The following is a 17,235-nucleotide window of genomic DNA, read 5'->3' as shown; positions in this document are numbered from 1 at the left end:
TTGAAAAAGCCTTCGATTCGGTGAGATGGGAGGCTGTCTGGACCATTATGCGCCGCATGGGCTTTTGAGAGAACTTCATGTGTTGGGTGAAGCTGCTATACGAATTCCCGGTTGCTAGCGTCAACGGTTGGCGATCAGAACTCTTCGGTCTGAGAAGGGGTACAAGGCAGGGCTGCCCACTATCCGCCATGATCTTTGCCATTGCGATCGAACCCCTGGCGATCCTGTTACGAAACGACCCAACATGGGAGGGTTTCCAATTGGTCCGATACCTGGGAAGACAGAATATCCCTTTACGCAGATGACCTAAGGACCCAAATACCTCCTGCCCTAGAGTCGTGCAGCTGCTGGGCCAATATGAGGCATTCTGTGGACTGCACGTGAACTGGTCCAAGTCCATCCTTTTTCCTACAGGGAACAGTCCATTGTCATGTCTGGCGACCGGCCCCTACCAAATCGAGAAGTAACAATTCAAATACCTGGGGATACACATTACAATGCACCTTACTGAATATACTGCCCTGAACCTGTCTCCCTTGATGGCAAAATTTGCAGACGGCACTCGCCACTGGATCTCCTTGCCTCTGACACTGATGGGTAGGGCAGCATTATTTAAAAGGATCGCCCTCCCGAAATTTCTATACATCCTGCAAAATGCGCCATTACATATCGACCACCGGGACTTCCATAAAATCGAATGCAGCCTCCGGAAACTGCTCTGGAAAGGTGGCCACCCGAGAATTGCTCTTGCGACCCTTCAGAGGTCTGTTTGGGAGGGGGGGATCGGGCTGCCCAGGATGCAATCATACTACTGGGCCAGTCAGATGGAGGTAGTAAACGACATGCTTCACGGTGACAGGATTCTCCCACATATCAAGGGCTTCCATTGCAACACTACAATCAAGCCAATAGAGCACCTCTACAGAGACTTGGACCGCCCTCCGAAATCTGACATGGCATCCCACATAATGAGAATTTGGAAGGAAGCGCTTTGATTCTTGGGCTGGGGCGGAAAAACAACACTGGCCCAGCCGTTGTGGAACAATTGCAACCTCCCCGAAGTACGGAAACTGCTGAAATGGCCCGAATGGACCCAGCGTGGAATCTCCACCATTGGAGATGTGGTACAGGAAGACAACCTGGCAACGTTCGAAATGATGCAAGAAAGGTTCTCCCTGCCGGACACGGAAAGGTTCCACCACATGCAGCTAAATCATGCCTGGACAGCCCACCGACGGGCCATACAAGATCTGCCCGAAAGCTCCCTGCTTGAACGAAATGGGAGCGAGATGTGGGCCCCCTCCTTCCGGAAGACTGGACCGAGGCCCTGATGTACCCGCGTGAAACCACCATCTCTTCGAGACTCCGACTCGTCCAGCTGAAGATCCTGCACCGCACCTACTACCCGAGAGTGGCACTCTTCCGATGGGGCAGGGCCGTGGACACGAAGTGCCTACGATGCAAGCGAGAGGAAGGTACCTTTTTTCATGTTCTGTGGGAGTGTAGCAATATTCAGTTGCTCTGGCAGAAATGCTGTGATAAACTGTCTAACATTCTGGGAAAGACGATACAGAGGTGCCCGAAACAACTGCTTCTGGGGGTCTCCGGGGAAACTGACTTATCTCGCTATGAGAAACTGCTGTGGTCAACTGCGTTCGCAGTGCTTAGGCGGAACATTGCACAACTGTGGGGTTCGGAGCGCACACCCAGCTATGACCAGTGGGTCACGGACGTGCACATATGTGCGGTAATGGAGCACAGGGTGTACAAAGCAAGAGGGTGCCCCCATAAAGCAGGTAAAATATGGAGAAGATGGGAGGAGGACAGCTGAAGGCCGAGGCCGACCCTGTATCCACTGTGACTGTGTGAGACCCATTGAAAGGGAAATACTAACTCTGTTAAGATCACCCTGTGCCATGAAATCATCCTATGTAAACTTGATGGTCTGTTGGACCAAGGTCCCTGAAGCTGAGTTTGTAAAGGTTAATGTTGTTTCTTTTGATTACATTGCTCTCTCCCGCCACCCCCCTGCCCTGGCACTTCCCCCCTCCCTTCTCTCTCCCCCTCTTCCCCCCTCTTTCCCCCCCCCCCCTTTCGCCCTCCCCCCCTCCCTCCCATGCCCCCTCCCTGGAATGTTGAGAGTTGTTTGTAATGTTGTCTAACCTTGAAAACCAATAAAATCTTTGATCCAAAAAAAAAGAGTGGAACTAGCACTGTGTGTTTTATACAGGTGTCTTACTAAGCATCAAACCAAAGGATATTTCACACAAACAATATGTAAGTACATTACAGTACGATGAAGAGTGCCAGAAATGGAAACAGCTGTGCCTATGTTCCATCCTGCACGTTCCCTAAACTGTGGTTCATGTGCTGTATCTTTCTTTATTTACACTCTATAAGGTTAACCAGGAATAGTTTGTACTTCTTAAATTAAAGTGATGTTAACTGCACTTGCCCCCCCCAAATACCCTGCTCCTTTTACTAAGCCCCTCCTGATGCCCCCTCCTCTTGCACTTTGAAACAGCTTTGCTGGTATTGGCTCTGTTCTGAAAAAAAATGTTAAAATAAGTGAATTTCACAGATTCACCACGAGTAACCACTTGAGGAGTTGACCAATGTTGTCAAAAAAAGCCTTCTGTATATTGTTTAGTCCTTAATGTATGTGGTATGCTTAACCCAGAGAGACGACCCTCCTTCCTCCTCCTCACTCCCACCTCACTCCCCTCCTCCTGCAGGGCTTAGGAGTTCACAGAAACACAGAGAAGCCAGCCGCTTCTGCAACAGTCTTGTAAGACCTTAGTTTCAGAAACTGAGAGCAGAACCCTGCAGAACTCCCTGCCTCATTTCATAGGAATGGGCTCCTGTACCGAGTGGATGTGAATCCAAAGGGAGAAGGTACAAAATATTATCACTGTTATCCTATGTACTGCACTGCCCCCTCCCCTTTCCCCTTCCACTTCTCCCCTTCCCCTGCACTTGTGCAATCTCAATGTCACCTGGCCGAGTAGGATTGTTGTTTCTGTCTTCCCTCTGTTTCCCCTCCCTTGCCTTGTCGCACCTTGAAATATTTGTGTATAGGCGCGTTATAAATGCTAAATCATATCATATCATATCAGCTTTTGGTCTCTAAGCAATACCGGAAGGTGGGGATGGAGTTAGCCAACTCTGGTCTGCCAGTTGGAGTCTTAGTCCTCTAGAAGATGCAGACCAACTAGCTGATTGTACCAGCTTGGCATGTTGCCCAGGTCAAACAGTTCTGCGTGGGCTGCCCTGTATGCAGAAAAACATTGCCAGATGACCTACCAAGGGTCCCTCCAACCATTTCCTATCATCGAAACTCCATACTACCGGATAGGCATGGATAGCGTGGGGCCCTTTGTGCCCTCCTGGGCAGGGAAAGATTGCATCCTCGTAATCCTAGTTTATGCTACCAGATACCCGGCGGCTTTTCCCTTGAAGAGCAGCAACATGCAGGCTTTTCTCAAAGTGCTTGAATCAGGTCGGCTTTCGGACAGGAATACTGACTGTCCCAAGTCAGCAGTTTCATGTCTAAGCTGATGGTTGGAATGAAATACCTCATGAAGAGGTCATGTTGGTGTATCATCCTAAAGCCAATGGGAATGTGGAGAGGTTTAACCAGATTCTGAAGCACATCCTGAGAAGGCTGGTCACCGAGCTTTGAAAGAACTGGGAATTTTATTTCATGAGCTCTTTTTACTGTGAGAAAGACGTCCCATCCATCCACCACAGAATTCCCTCATTTTGCATTTTGTATTTGTATTGTATTTTATTGAATTTTTAATCTGTGTATGGATGTAACCCATGAGATTGTCTGAAAATCACAAGAAAAGAGTGGGACGGGCTGGTATTCGACAGGCCAGCGATCACCCCATGGTACAAAACACCAGGGAGGACAGTGTACAAAGTCTTGTAAAAGCACATCTTCAAACAGCCCAAACCCCCCAATAAAAAGCATAAAACAAAGAAGCCAAGCTACACACCTTTCAAGTGTTGGACAAAGTCATAGTATTAGTTCCCACCACTCCTGGCCCGGTGGCATGGGCCATATGTCATCACAGAGGTTGTGTCTCGCCTCACAAATGGAAGGAAACCATCTCATCTCTAACATGTCAATAAGCTAAAAGCCTAGTGAGTGAACAACAACCCACAGCTCCTGGACGATACCCAGGAGACTAATTTTCCAAATCGCGTTCATGGGGTCACTGTCCCCCCACGGCTCTCCACATCCAGCCACAAGGAACTGGCAGAACAGCTGGGGAGATGGCCAGATGTGTCCTCTTTGAAGCCAGGGAGGGGTGTAAGGGGTGGTACAAAAGATCCAAAGCCCATCCAGAAGAGTGATCAGAGTGAAGCCGTACCGGCCAACATAGGCTAGGAAGAAAATAGTCAAGGAAGAGGAAAATGCTAAGCCCAGGCACAATTGAAAGATCCTATAGTGAGTGGTCACCTCGGATCTTTCTGGTATCACAGGCTGACAACAGCTGGAGGTTTTGTATCGATTTCTGAAAATTAAATGAAATATCCAAATGCACACCCCTTGCCCCGGACAGACAAACTGGTGGAAACCTTAGGAGATGCAGAATGCATTTCAAAGCTGGACCTCAAAAAATCAAAAGATGGCCTTTTCGACACCCAAAGGGCTCTTTATTTGACAGTCCTCTGTTTGGCTTCCATGGAGCACCTGGTACGTTCCAACGGCTGATGGATCGCATCTTAGCCCTGTGTAGGACATTCTCTGGAGCATATCTGAATGACATTGTTGTATGTAGCAGGACTTGGGGCAATCACCTGAGACACCTGCTAGCGATCTGCGAACAAATGAGAAGGCCCATGTCCCAGCCAACACAGCAAAGTGTCACCTGGACCAGTCATGCTGAAAATACCTCGGATTCCAGGTGGGGAAGGGATAGTTTTTGCTCCGACACAATAAGGTGGAGGCTCTTCAGAGTGTCACATGACCATAACTAAGAAGGACATCTGGGCTCTTCTGGGGTGGGGTGCTTCCAAAGAGTCAACCCCAACTTTTTGGAACTATTAACCCCCTTAACAGATGAACTTATAAGGACCCATCCAAACCCGGAAAACTGGGAACAAGAGGCCCAAATGGATTTTGAAAAATTAAAGAACCCCCTTTGTAAAAGCCCATTGTTGTCAATGCATGACTTTTACAAAGAATATTTGCTGCAGGCCGATGCCTCCTCAGTGGGGTTGGAGACAGTCATGTCCATGGTCCACGGCGGGGAAGAAAAGCTCATCTTATATATCAGCTACAAGCTCTGTCATACGGGAAAAAATCTATCCGATCGTGAAGCTAGAATGTCTAGTAGTAAAGTGGGACATCCATAGCCTCTTTTATCTGATGGGTTGCAGGTTCAAATTGGTGAACAACCATGGCCCCTTGGATGGAGGGCCCAAAACAGACACCAACCCTTGTATCACTGTCGAACAAAGGGGCGTCTTCAAGAAGTCCAACATAGATGGTCTCTGCCGGTATCTCCAAGTAGCCAGGCGCCCTGGGGAGCAAGGGAACTTAGGAGAAAGGGTGGAAGTGTGTGACCGGGTCAGGGAAATGACCCTGTTAAGTGGGCATAGGGATAGATATCTCATGCTGTTGAGATATTCCTAGTTTAGGAACCCAGTTTTGTCTTCAGGTGCAGTCGCCCCTTTCAGCTGCCCGCGCAGAGACGCGGATCTCACATACCGAGCTGTTTTAGGGTTTTCTCATCCTGCTTATTATTAAATGGTTCAATAAGCTCATTCAGTGAGAGTGATACAGATTCTGCTCCGATGATAGACCTATGGCATCTGTTTACCTCGCTTTCCACCACTGGATTCAATCACGTTGTGCCATCACTGTTGTATTTGATAAACTGAATATGTATTTAATGTGTTGATTACGCATGTAACTATTAATAGTAGATATATTGAAGGGTCATGTTTTACCTATTGGTAGAGTATGCGGCACCGAGGGTGATCCCTTGCAGTGGCTCATGTGCACTGTTGGAGAGACTACCTTAGCAGGACTGCCCTGCAGTGACTGCTGGAGGAGCCTTTTGAAACCCCCTCCTGGTGATAGTTTTCACGTCTTATTTCATTTGTCCAACATTATGTGACCTTGTTAGCACACTGGCCTAGTCAAGAGGGAATGGGAACCCCTCTCATATGGGTGTGGGAGGGCTACCAGCAGTGCGTCAGATAATATTTGGAGGTGGGAGTAGTGTACCCCTATTTATTTAAGTTGGAAGTAAAATGATTTTTTCAAGGAGTCAAAATGCAAGTCCAACTTCCAATGGGAGTATTTTATAAGCGGGTAAAAATATGTTTTAACTGGAAAACTGAAATGGTTTTGTAGTTCTTCATGCACATTAAAAGGTACATTTTTTCTTCTTCCAATCGGGCAGTAAAAATAGTAGTGTCTTCCTGTGGTACTACATTCACTACAGGTCCAGACATATCCATGAAGCTGTGTGGGTGAAAACAGGGGGGACCATGTCCTGGGTGTCAAATTCTTATTTTTTTGGTTGGACGTATTTGTACTCCCTATTTTTATTTTATGGACGTATTTACCCATTTTTGGGGTGTAAAAGTGGCCAATAGACCCCTTATCTGTAGCAGGACTGGCTACTAGGGAGCCATCCAGAGACAGGTGCGATCCCCGGGTCCGCACTTGGAAACCTCTGGGTATTATGCGCGTTATAAATATCATATCATATCTCCATCACCTCTTCCTGCCTTATATTATGGAGCATAGCATAGAGCTATGAAATAGGTACGATAACAGCGTGCATTTGCAGACACGCACCATCCTGAATTGCGAGCAAATCTGTTCAAATGCATCAATAACTAAAAGCGTTATCTCTTTTCAGATAGAATCTTGTCTAATATGTGGGCCTGCCTCCTGAGCATGCACGGGTAGAATTGATGCAATCACCCAGGCGTCCAAAGTTTTATTTAATAGCAACTTCCAAATTCATGCGCGCTTACACAGCAAATGAGTTTACAAGAATGAATGAAGCGCAGGCGGAAGCAGCTGGCATGCAATATCATACATATTTCAAAGATCTGTTTCTGCTTTCTGCATTTTCTTAGCAGGTCAAAACAGCATCACATGTCAAATGAAGGACTAACAAAAAAAATCTATATTTTTCAAATGCCATTTCGGTTGTGCTTCAAAATCAATTTAATCCGCTCTTCAAAGGAGTCCTTTTTTTAAAGTCACGCTGCCCCATTTTCAAGGAATTGCCAGCCTCAAAGGCCTGGATTCATACACAATTCCGAGAAAGGCCTAAGGTTTACTTGCAGATGGCTCTGTGCTGCAGATTACGCGCAGCTATTTCATAAAACACATTTTAACTCGGATTTTATTTTCCCTTTATGAATGTTTAACTATTTTCCAAACTGGCTTGATTTATCGCATATCACACTGCCTGTTTTTAAAGTTTTTATAACATACACTTTTAATCTATACAATGCCCCAATTAGTGTTTGGTGGAGTAAGGGGGGGGGGGACTTGCACGGAATCCATTCTTTTCGGATAGGAGCACGCTTACTAATGGAGGGCAAACACTCGCTGGATTCCCTCCAAGTTCAAGGAGTCTCAATGGAGCAATTAAAAATGCATGAAATATGTTTGCAGTGGAGCTCAAGCACATCAACCTGAGGCTGGGGTTTTTGGTTTAATGTATTCCGCGCCTGCACTGTGCAGCAGTGCTCGATGGCCCAAAAAGCATTTCTCCTGCGCGTGCACGAGCGGCTGACTGACAGGTGCAATGGCAAGTGACGCTCCTATTTTTAATCACAAGGAAAATGTATGAGCGGCAGAGCTGCTGGACTAAATAGCCAGCCAATCTAGGAGAACAAAATTAACCATTTCCCACCAAGCATCTCCTGCCATAGAAATCCTCTCCCGTTTAAATTAATCCACGCATGTCACTGTAGAGATATACACATGACTACTCATCTGCTGTGTTTTTACGATCTGGCAATATCTACATTTTTAGAGAGTGAACATGAAGCATGTCAAGTATGATTGAACGGTAAGCCCATGGGCCTCTTCGTTTGCTTGATTCCCTGGTAGGTAAGCCCATGGGCTTCTTCGTTTGCTTGCTTCCATGGTAGGTAAGCCCATGGGCCTCTTCGTTTACTTGCTTCCCCGGTAGGTAAGCCATGGGCCTCTTCGTTTGCTTGATTCCCTGGTAGGTAAGCCCCTGGGCCTCTTCGTTTGCTTGCTTCCCTGGTAGGTAAGCCCATGGGCCTCTTCGTTTGCTTGCTTCCCTGGGAGGTAAGCCCATGGACCTCTTCGTTTGCTTGCTTCCCTAGTAGGTAAGCCCATGGGCCTCTTAGTTTGCTTGCTTCCCTGGTAGGTAAGCCCATGGGCCTCTTTGTTTGCTTTCTTCCCTGGTAGGTAAGCCCATGGGCCTCTTCGTTTGCTTGCTTCCCTAGTAGGTAAACCCATGGGCCTCTTAGTTTGCTTGCTTCCCTAGTAGGTAAGCCCATGGGCCTCTTTGTTTGCTTTCTTCCCTGGTAGGTAAGCCCATGGGCCTCTTCGTTTGCTTGCTTCCATGGGCCTCTTCGTTTGCTTGCTTCCCTAGTAGGTAAGCCCATGGGCCTCTTCGTTTGCTTGCTTCCATGGGCCTCTTCGTTTGCTTGCTTCCCTGGTAGGTAAGCCCATGGGCCTCTTCGTTTGCTTGCTTCCCTGGTAGGTAAGCCCATGGGCCTCTTCGTTTGCTTGCGTCCATGGGCCTCTTCATTTGCTTGCTTCCCTAGTAGGTAAGCCCATGGGCCTCTTCGTTTGCTTGCTTCCATGGGCCTCTTCGTTTGCTTGCTTCCCTGGTAGGTAAGCCCATTGGCCTCTTTGTTTGCTTGCTTCCCTAGTAGGTAAGCCCATGGGCTTCTTCGATTGCTTGCTTTCCTGGTAGGTGAACCCATGGGCCTCTTCGTTTGCTTGCTTCCCTAGTAGGTAAGCCCATGGGCCTCTTAGTTTGCTTGCTTCCCTAGTAGGTAAGCCCATGCGCCTCTTCGTTTGCTTGCTTCCCTGGTAGGTAAGTCCATGGGCCTCTTTGTTTGCTTGCTTCCATGGGCCTCTTCGTTTGCTTGCTTCCCTAGTAGGTAAGCCCATGGGCCTCTTCGTTTGCTTGATTCACTGGTAGGTAAGCCCATGGGCCTCTTCGTTTGCTTGCTTCCCTGGTAGGTAAGCCCATGGGCCTCTTCGTTTGCTTGCTTCCCTGGTAGGTAAGCCCATGGGCCTCTTCGTTTGCTTTCTTCCCCGGTAGGTAAGCCATGGGCCTCTTCGTTTGCTTGATTCCCTGGTAGGTAAGCCCATGGGCCTCTTCGTTTGCTTGCTTCCCTGGTAGGTAAGCCCATGGGCCTCTTCGTTTGCTTGCTTCCCTGGGAGGTAAGTCCATGGGCCTCTTTGTTTGCTTGCTTACCTAGTAGGTAAGCCCATGGGCCTCTTAGTTTGCTTGCTTCCCTAGTAGGTAAGCCCATGGGCCTCTTTGTTTGCTTTCTTCTCTGGTAGGTAAGCCCATGGGCCTCTTCGTTTGCTTGCTTCCATGGGCCTCTTCATTTGCTTGCTTCCCTAGTAGGTAAGCCCATGGGCCTCTTCGTATGCTTGCTTCCATGGGCCTCTTTGTTTGCTTTCTTCCCTGGTAGGTAAGCCCATGGGCCTCTTCGTTTGCTTGCTTCCATGGGCCTCTTCGTTTGCTTGCTTCCCTAGTAGGTAAGCCCATGGGCCTCTTCGTTTGCTTGCTTCCATGGGCCTCTTCGTTTGCTTGCTTCCCTGGTAGGTAAGCCCATGGGCCTCTTTGTTTACTTGCTTCCCTAGTAGGTAAGCCCATGGGCTTCTCCGATTGCTTGCTTTCCTGGTAAGTGAACCCATGGGCCTCTTCGTTTGCTTGCTTCCCTAGTAGGTAAGCCCATGGGCCTCTTCGTTTGCTTGCTTCCATGGGCCTCTTTGTTTGCTTGCTTCCCTGGTAGGTAAGCCCATGGGCCTCTTCGTTTGCTTGCTTCCCTAGTAGGTAAATCCATGGGCCTCTTTGTTTGCTTGCTTCCATGGGCCTCTTCGTTTGCTTGCTTCCCTAGTAGGTAAGCCCATGGGCCTCTCGTTTGCTTGCTTCCATGGGCCTCTTTGTTTGCTTGCTTCCCTGGTAGGTAAGCCCATGGGCCTCTTCGTTTGCTTGCTTCCCTAGTAGGTAAGCCCATGGGCCTCTTCGTTTGCTTGCTTCCCTGGTAGGTAAGCCCATGGGCCTCTTCGTTTGCTTGCTTCCATGGGCCTCTTCATTTGCTTGCTTCCCTAGTAGGTAAGCCCATGGGCCTCTACGTTTGCTTGCTTCCATGGGCCTCGTCGTTTGCTTGCTTCCCTGGTAGGTAAGCCCATGGGCCTCTTTGTTTGCTTGCTTCCCTAGTAGGTAAGCCCATGGGCTTCTTCGATTGCTTGCTTTCCTGGTAGGTATGCCTCTTCGTTTGCTGAAGCCCATGGGCCTCTTCGTTTGCTTTCTTCCCTAGTAGTGTAGACTTGTATCTCTCATCAGATCTCTCTCTCATTAACTGCTAAACTATGAATGATTGTTAAACTTCAAGTTGGGTTTGGTCCCAGTGTACATGCACCATCCTTTGTTCGTTCAATGGTAATTAGACATGGATTATACTCAAGATCCCAGTATGAATCACCTTTTGTGTTCACAGTAATTATCAGAGCTGGCATTTTTGTTCACATCACCATCACACTTTGGTGATGGTAATGGACATAGCTTCCTGGCGTGGAACTAAATGTTATGCCCTCTTCTTTTTTAATCTGTGTCTTTTGTGCTACATGTTAGACTGGATTTCCCAGCATGTGGACTTCATTCCCCGTATAGTTTAACAATCAGTGTGAGTGTATTCCTACTCTAGCAGTTAAAGAGAGAGCAAAGTTGCTTGATGCAATGAACGAGTTCAAGGCCACTGTCCCTCCTTAACACATATTTCAAGTTTGATACATGCTTGGACAAAAATTCAAACATTCATTTATTGTCCAGAAAAAAACTGAAGTGGGATTAAATCATGGGACACAAGGTTGTGCTCGGCATGCAGTAGCACTTTGTCCTAACCTGAGATAGAATGAAAGCAAAGTGCAGCCAATGGCTATAAAGCTGGAAAAGGAATTGAGTTATTGATGCCCTAATGAATGCCTGGGCATGACTGGAATAATGGGCTAGTATAAAGAACAGTTGCCGGCCATCCCCCGACGCAGTCTCCTCCCATTGGCACTGACAGCCCACATTAAAATTCTCTTGACCTTTTCTAAGTGTTCACATTTCTGGATGGTTTGGTTCTGAGATCACCGGCTGTGTTGATTTCACTGACGCTGCTTTGTTGTTGGAACCAAGGACGCTAACACAGCAGCTGGCAATTCTCCCCACCTTGATTATCGATGCGGGAGAGCTCTGGGTACCTCTGACACACAATGCAGGATTGCTCAGCCTGTTTTCCTGGTCTTACAACTTTCTATTTTCGAGGCTTTATGAAAGTAATGGTTCCTTGTCGAAAAGGTCAAGGGAACTTGCCTCCTTGTGATGCGCATCGGTTTCGCCGTCTTTCTCCTTGTGTTAAACTGCCATCTTGGAACTGCTGTTTGCTCGGGTGCTTTGCCTCGCTCAGATTGTGTTCTCGTGCTCTGCCTTTTATCCGTGTGGGGAAGGGAAATGGAAGTCAGGTGTGCCTAGTGGCCACTAATTGCCTGACCATGCCTGACCATTGTATTGGTAAATGTCAGGTATACGGCTCAGGTGTTAGTCTGTTTTCTCTCATAGCGGGCTGTCCGTGAGAAAGTGTGGGGGAGGGGGTGTTGATTTCCTAAGTATCCTACCTGGTAGGGTGGGGTAAAGGTGTTACAGGGAAGGGGATACCGCGTCTCACCATCAGGTGTCCCACTCCCTGAAAACTACTCATCCAGGAGATCCTCCCGCACTGGTCCACCTTGAGGAACTGGATCCAAAAGCGATGGCTGTGTCCTGACCATCTGGATGACAGATCCGCGGGGACTAGTAGGTGAGGCACCACCTGGTATCTGACTCATGAGTGGTCAAATGTGAGTCCCTATCCTAGGGCAATGCACGTTATGTAGGATCCTATGCACATGGAAAATTGCTGGTCTCTTATTTGTCAGGAATTGAGATGCGGAACCCCCCACACTCTGTAGGTTTCTTGACGTGAGTTTTGTGGTGTATCATAGGACATGCCTGGTATGCGCCTACAAATTAGCTGGTGATTGTTCCTCCACCAACTCCCCCATACTGTCCAACTATTTGCATCCTCCCAATGGTTGTTCACTTGCCTGTACATTCACCCTGCTGTTTCCCATCTTTGAGGTGACTTACTTCTTCAGGTTGATAATGCAACCAGTAAACACGCGAGACCACCTCTTCAGTACAGTATGCCAGTCTATATCACGGGAACTTATGAGTGTACGATGCATCAATACACAGCACCAGTCATTGCATGCTTACCTTTCTAAACGCTTTTCACATAACCATAAAATGTATGCGAATACCCAGAGGTTGGTTCTGCTATAACTCTATAGACTCATAGTAGAAGGTTGCCACATATAATTTCTTTATGAAAGGAAACCTCATTGGATAATATAATTGGCACATTTGGTCTAAGATTGATTTGGATTCATTAAGAACCAAATTTGCATAATCACAAATTATATTTCACTGGATGCAGAATTTAAAGTTCTGAAGTACTCTGCATTTTACGAGAAAAATAACAAATAAAAGCATCTCAAAGCAATCAAGTATTATTATTTATTTATTGTGTTTCTAGTTTAAAAAACGTTAACACCAAACACATTTACATTAAAATACAATATCTGTACAAAATCATTGCAAAATCAATAAAATCAATACAAAACACCATATGCTTAATACCAACCCCTCAATCAAGGATTTTAAAATATTTCAACACATCGCAGCACTGGGAAAAAATACAACACAGAGAAATGTAAAATGTAAACATAACACATTTACATAAATGTTCAAGAAAAGCATTTAAAAAAGCTTCAACAGTTGCCTTTGTGAAAGAGCCAAGTGTGTGGAACCAGAAATGGCACGCAAACACAGAGGACATACTGTGATTGGTATAAACCTTTATTAAATAATAAATGGGGTTGGAAAATGCCTCACTGTCGCTAATCTAGAAGGTATTTCCCTACCTCAACCAAAACTAGGGGTCTGTCAACTGTCAAGATGTCCAAAGCAAAAATGTCCTGTGTCCGAAATCCTATCCTAGCCTTCACATTCTAAACCTAACTCTAAGGTGTGAAGGGTATTCTCTATGCCTTAGAACACGCACAAACACGTTCAAGTTCAACAAAAGGTAACACTCCAACAAAAGTTCCAAATGGATAATGTTATTGTTCACAGTTCCAGGGAATGACTCCCTTCCCCAGGTTTCTCTCCACAACACAAGCTCAAACGTATATCAAAGTTCTTTATAGCTCAAGAGGATAACCCCCTCTTCTTGGTATCACAATCCATTCCAGAGGACATGACTCCTTTCCCCAGGTCTTTTCTACATTCAGTGCAATTGACAATCCAATGGGCATGAATCGTCCATTGGATTCTTCTCTCAAAACAACACAACTTGAGTGCGGGTCCCAGACTTGCAAAACACCCGGTGTATTCTCCTCCCAGGTTCACTATTACAGTTCTTTCATACAACTTGGTGCAGGTCCCAGACTCGCAAAAGACACCTGGCATACTCTCCTGACAGATTCTCTGTGTTTCACTGTTCATCAATGTTAAGGAAAAGGGAGCATGTATCGTTCTCCAGTTCCGTTCCTCCTCAGACTTCACAATGTTACTTGTTTTCAATTCTCCTCAAGTGCTGTGGTTGTGAAGATGACAACTAATTCGACTACAAGCCCCTTGCTCTGCCACTCTTTCTAGTCTCTATATTTCAGCCCCGGCTTCTCATCCCTCCACCATGGGCTCACCGGTATTATTTTCTTCCTCTTTTTGCTGCCACTCCCATTCAGGTGCTCCTTGCTGCTTCTGCGGTGCTCGGGAGAATTTTCCCCAACAGCGACAATGAGCATCCACGCTCTCCACGCCGGAACGAAGCCCGACTCGGCTTTCTGTTCCCACTGCATACCTCCCTCTGGCAGCTCCATTGGTGACCGGCGATGCTCTCCCGAGCGGCCGGTACGGAGCATGCTTGTCAGCTTCTCCTCTCCTAGCTGGTGATCTTCTCCGGTCCCAACCTCGAGTCCCTTCTGCTGCCCGACTCTCCCGGCTGGGTCAGAGTCTCCCGGTCGGCTTCCTCTCTTGCGACCACTACCCCAGAGCTCTCGGGATACCATCTCGGGTTGGCATGGCGTTTTCTTCAGTTTTACCACTGCCACACTGCTTTTCATGCCTGCCTCCGGCTTTCTTGTTGAAGGGGATTATTACAATATGCTATCAAGTCATGAGGAATGGAGGGGATTTCTTAAAAAGAAAAGGGGGATACCATGTTTCACCTTCTGATGTGTCATCCCCTTAAGGGTCTCCTCCCCCCATGTGGTCCACCCTCAAATAGCCACCCTCACGGTCAGGATCAGGCGGCGGCTGTTGTCTCCTGGCCACATGGGGAGAGGCTATCCCCATGGGAGGAGTGATGACCTCATCAGATTCATCACACAAGTCACTTGGATTCACCATCAATGGCAACCTCAATGATCAGATTGACAACAAAAGCAAACAGTTTGAAGCTGAATCCCCCATGAAAAGTCAAGCCCTTAATCCCAGACTTCCGAGCCAGCATCCAAGCCCCTGCCCTCTCCCTTTAGATTGGCATCAACACCATGGTCTCAGGTGTCCCAGCATTCTCCACTGTCCTCTAAAGCCACCCAGCATTCAACAGCCGCCTCATGGAGGGCATGGAGAAATATTAACTAATCATGACTATCCTAAAGAGACTGTGATGGTCCTTGGGCTGCATCACCTTCAAGATAGATCACAGTACATATCGGGCAATGGGTGCCTGGCCCAAAAACATACAATCTTCAGAGGTCAATGCAACATCCCCAGTCTGGATAAAACAAGCAAGCAGGTCTACCTGTGCTACCTGCAGCCTGCTCGGTGTCTGTTACCACAAACACCATCACCATCTCTTGCACCCTGCCCCTTAAACTAGGACACATGGTAACTCACACAAACATGCAGTGACAGCCAGCTCAATGGCAGCTGCACCCCAATCCCAACCCACAAGACCACAGCTGGGAGTATCCCACCAGAGAGGGTCACAGGGGGCTGAATAGCTTGCAATGCACACCGCCTTGCCTATGTGGGAGTAGTACAATCTGCTATTCACAAAGAATCCTGAATGGTTTACGCAAAACAATGAACTACAAGTTGAAAGAACATACCAATTTCAAACACTAGGACTGAAAATGATGCATCAAATGGATGTATACTAATTGACCTTTTCACAATCGACCTCGGGAGTATTGACCTCAGGATAATTGTCCTAATTTAAAAGGTCAATTAGGATATATATGCAGGGGGAAATCCCCCGCAACCCCTCAGCCAATCCAAAACCCCCTGCAACCCCACACCAAATATCATTATATTATTTATAATCCAAAACCAACCCAATAAATATATAAAATAACTAAAATAATATAAAGGTCAATTGTGCAGAAGGTCAATTAGTACCCCGGTGAGAGACAATCAGAATGCAACAAGCATTGTGATTGGCTCTCGCCAGGTCCCTACCCGGCCGGGAATCCCTCTGTCGGGATTCCACGGCCTTTGTCGCCGGCGGGGGATGTGGCAGCCCCTCAGCCAATGAGGAGGCTCGAAGCGGGGCCATCCCTGCTCCGAGCCTCCCCGCGGCTGAGTGAGAGGCTGCTTCCCCCCCACCCCCCCGCCGGGGACTCGTGTAAGTCTTCTTTTTTTTAAAAAAAAAAATGTCCCTTCCCTCCCTCCCACCCACCCCCCAACTTACCTTCTTGATCCTGTGTCCCCGGTGGGGGGCCATCCCCGCTCTGCGCCTCCACACGGCTGGGGGCTTCCCTCGTCCCCCGCTGGGGACGCAGGTACATTTTTTTTTTCTCTTTTTCCCCGTCCCACTCCCGCCCTCCCAACCCCACTTACCTTTTTTTATCCTTTTTCGGGAGCGGACGCGCTCCCAGCGCGACCGCTCCCGATGGCCGCCATGGAAAAGGGAAAATGGATTCTGTTTTCCCTTTCCATGGCGGTGGCCATTTTCTTGGTCATTTTTTTTTCTGTCCCAAAACGCTGCAGCGTTGAAACGCCGCAGCGTTTCGGGACAGAAAAAAATTGCTTTTAGTACCCCTGTCACGCAAATTTTGCAGGCAGGGATACTAATAGCAATAGAACCCTCGCAGCGGGGGCATTACCGACTCTGGTAATGCCCCGGGGCCCATAAGTCCTTACCTATGGGCCCCGGGGCATTACCTGAGTCGGTAATGCCCCCGCCGCTCGGGTTCTATTGCTTAATTAGGACCACTATAATTAGCTCAATTAGGACAACAGGTCAATTGTAAAAGGTCAATTTTGGTAATACCCATCAAATATCTAAGTGGCACAGCGTACATTTGCAGTAGAATTGATCCTGCCCATGTCCAGATAAATGAACAATGATCCAATAATTAATGATCAGACAACCCACAGGTCCTAGTTGCCCACTATAAGGATAGAGGCCACACTGAGGATGACTTGTAATGGACAATCGTGGAACTAGTAAGACCTACTGCCAGAGGCACATCTGAGACTTCAATGGGTACATCGATTGGTAGGTACTTCTGTATTAAACAGATGCCTTCTTAATAAACATGTTTGTATAACAAGCGTTCTCTGCCCTAATGAATGTCTGGACATGACTGGAATAATGGACTAGTATAAAGAACAGTTGCCGGCCATCCCCACACGCAGTATCCTCCCAGGGGCACTGTCAGCCCACATTAAAATTCTCGTGACCTTTTCTAAGTGTTCACATTTCTGGATGGTGTGGATCGGAGATCACCTATGGGTGTTAACCAGTGATGTGTTCACCATGCTCCTGGACGGGCTGAATTGTGCCTTTGCTTTTGCTTCACTGCATATAACCTACATATGAAATGTAATTACTGAAGTTATACTGGCAAACTGTACCGTTATGATTAATAGGCTAATTGGTGGTGAACTCACTTGGTTTCTTACTCACACAAGAACAATGTGAATCGTGTCC

The 17,235-nt window shown here is 47.4% G+C and overlaps 1 protein-coding gene across 3 annotated transcripts in view; it reads left to right on the top strand.

Moving 5' to 3' along the window:
• Positions 1-17,235, top strand: part of TMEM117 (transmembrane protein 117) — a 1,134,871-nt gene that overhangs the window by 937,659 nt on the left and 179,977 nt on the right. The gene's annotated exons all lie outside the window — the stretch shown is intronic.

The sequence above is a fragment of the Ambystoma mexicanum genome, chromosome 12 (assembly GCF_040938575.1).
Source record: "Ambystoma mexicanum isolate Mex_15411 chromosome 12, UKY_AmexF1_1, whole genome shotgun sequence".
NCBI classification, from domain to species: Eukaryota; Metazoa; Chordata; class Amphibia; order Caudata; family Ambystomatidae; genus Ambystoma; species Ambystoma mexicanum.
This window is presented reverse-complemented; position numbering and strand designations above follow the sequence as displayed.